We start from the raw sequence: 3,357 nt of genomic DNA on the forward strand, positions 1-3,357 counted from the left end.
ATAGATAATTGATTATTTTATTTTTTTTATTAAAGTGAATTTTTTGTTGCTATTATTATCTTGCTTTGGAAATGTAGTTTTTCTAAAGTTCTAGGACATTTTGCTCCAGGAAATGCCTGTTATTTTTTGACTCCATGTGGTACAGCTCAGGATTTCTTTTCTTTGTGTAGATCTAGTTACTGTAACCTTTGTTGTTGTCTTGGTGACAGAAGATGGGTTGTTCTGGAGTGAGCACTGAGGTCACAGCCTGCTGACCAAAAGGATGCATAGTACAAGGCATCCCAAAGGACGGGACTGAGCAGCATGGGCATTAGTCCAGCTAATGTTCCCTTTAAGCCAAGAGCATATCTTGAGAGGAACACACATCCAAAGTGGAGCTGTGTTTTGTTGCATTCGGCAGCATGGTGTCATTTGAGGAGAACAGGTTCAAAAGGGATGTCTGGGCACAGCGGCTCAGAGGGTCAGCTGCTGTCTGAATGCTGCCAGCTTGGGACGCTTATTAGAAAATAGTAGGAATGTTTTTAGCAAGCGTCATACACCACTCAAGTGTGTTGCCCCTTTAAGTGACCCTCTTGAAACTATATATCTTTTTTTTTTTTCTAATGTCCATTTGATGCAGTATTTACATTAGCAGCGTGCAACATGTGCATCTGGAAACGAGACTGCTGTGTTATGGTTTTGAGAGGATCTCTAAACATAGAGATGCTAATATCCAAATTTAAGCTAGTACTATACAATAAATCTACAATGAAGGACTGGCCAGTACAGCTAACTCTACATTCGTTACTATGGAGACTCTGACCACAGGCCAGGCATTGCTGACCACGGACTCAGACAGATTTCTTAAGTCTGAAGTCCAGCTTTGTTTCATTTCGAGCTTCAAACAAACCTTCGCTCCATTACAGTTGACCTCCAGTAATATCGTGAATATTTGAGATCCCCTCTACAAATGCTTATTTTAATGGTTCAAACACTAAATATTCCTCAGTATGCACAAATATGTACAGTGGAATCTGTCTCAGCACTACAGCAGGAGCAAATATCTACTGACTTCTTTATTTCTAATATTTCAACCAATTAATCAATCAAATTTTATTTGTGTAGCATCTTTCAGCAACAAGGCATTTCAAAGTGCTTTACATCATAAAAACACAAAAATACAAAGTCATAGAACACACAGTCAACAACATTACATTTTGCACATCAGATTATTGATTAATGTTTCATGATTATGTTTTAAAAGCAGCTCTTAAACAGCTGAGTTTTTAGTCTGGATTTAAAGGAACTCAGTGTTTCAGATGATTTGCAGTTTTCTGGAAGTTTGTTCCAGATTTGTGGTGAATAGAAGCTGAATGTTTCTTCTCCATGTTTGGCTCTGGTTCTGACGCAGAGCAGAACCAGAACCAGAACCAAAAGACCTGAGAGGTCTGGAAGGTTGATACAACAACAGGTCTTTAATGTATTGTGGTGCTTAGCCATTCAGTGATTTATAAGCCAACAACAGTATTTTAAAGTTTATTCTCTGAGCTACAGGGAGCCAGTTTAGGGACTTTAAAACTGGTGTGATGTGCTTTATCTTCCTGGTTTTAGTGACAACGCGAGCAGCAGCGTTCTGGATCAACTGCAGCTGTTTGATAATATTTTTAGGCAGGCCTGTGAATACACTGTCACAATGTGACTAAAGATAAATCAATGGGTGAGTTCCTCTAGATCGCACTGAGACATTAGTCCTTCAGTCCTGGAGATGTTCTTCTGGTGATAGAAGGCAGACTTTGTAACTGCCTTTATGTGACTCTGAAGGTTAAGGTCAGCATTCAGCACTACACCCAGATTGCAGGCCTGATCTCTAGCTTCTAGCTGTAATAACTGAAGCTCTGTTTGGACTCTAGTTCGCTCCTCTTTAAGACCAAAGATAATAACTTCAGTTTTGTTTCTGTTCTGCTGGAGAAAGTTGTGGCACATCTACAAATTTACCTGTTCTAATCATCTGTTCAGTGACTGATGAGAAGTTTCCTATTGAAACAAAGAAATCCCTGATCTTTATGAAAGATTCAAACCAGTTGAGTACCGGACCAGAGAGTCTGAACCAACTCTCCAGTCGATTCAGTAACATGTCATGAACAACAGTGTCAAAAGAGAAAGGGGGGAAGGGAAGGTCTTCTGTCCTCTGTACAAGAGGACAGAGGATAGAGAATATTCTTAATGTGATGTTGAACATATGCTTGCCTCTTGTAAACCTCCTTGCTTATTATACTGGGCTATAAAATACCAAGAAGGGCTTTGTAATTACTAACAGTTTATGTAAGGAGGACGACTCCAGGGTTATTTTTTGCTCTGTATCAGGTATTCTACTTTAGTGATGTACCAGAATTGCCACCTATAATAGGATATTTTAAGAACTGTGTAATTACACAACCACACACTGTCAGTTACTTGACAAATAGCTGAACTGAACTGTGTGTGTGTGTGTGAGTGTAGGTGTGTGTGCGTGTGCGCGTGCACACATGTGTGTGTGTGTATGTACTATGAGAGAGGAGCTAGTGATTAGAAGTTAATTTAAATTGCAGCTCTGACAACAAGGTGCATTACCTTTAACAAAATTACAAAGTTAATTAGAAACAGGTACATTTGAGGAATATATTTGAACCGCTGATGTGGTGTCACATGGAGTACCATGGTTCCAACTCAGCTTTCATTCATAGAAAATAATGATGACCACATGCAGTGTGACTGATTATGTCCACATTAAAATGAGCCATTAATAAAAACTGCTACCAGAGACATAATAGGATTTTGATTAAACCCATCAATTTATTACTTTAGTTTGTTTGTAAGCACCGAAGGAGTGGTTGGACATTACAGGGCACTTCTCTTTGAATTGATTAGTAGACGCTCTAGTGTCATTACTCTTTAAAAGGCAATGATGGCCATCCATTTGTCTGCTGGCCCAATAAATTGGATCTGGGTGAAACATCTCTCGGAGGTCGATTACATGACATATGGTGCAAAGTGTACAAAGGCTGCTGAAAATGAATTATTTCTCTTCGTTCCAGTTCTTCTACTTTCTGACATTCTAGAGAATAATGTGTACATCTGAATTACTACAAGCCGCTTTCAATATTGAACAATTTTATTACATGCATGTAGTGCCTTGAAAGAATCTTTAGACCCCTTGGACCTTTTTTGCATCAGGTCACATTCTAACAACAAACAAAACAGTATTTATCTGTGAATTGGAAACACAATAGATTGTTCTGAATTTGTTTCTGTGTTCACTAAGAATGACAATGCATTTTGTCCCCTGGTCAATACTTTGTAGAAAAAGAAAATTTTCCAGTGAAAGGAAACAGGACATTG

The sequence above is a fragment of the Poecilia formosa genome, unplaced genomic scaffold (genome assembly GCF_000485575.1).
Source record: "Poecilia formosa unplaced genomic scaffold, Poecilia_formosa-5.1.2 Scaffold118, whole genome shotgun sequence".
NCBI classification, from domain to species: domain Eukaryota; kingdom Metazoa; phylum Chordata; class Actinopteri; order Cyprinodontiformes; family Poeciliidae; genus Poecilia; species Poecilia formosa.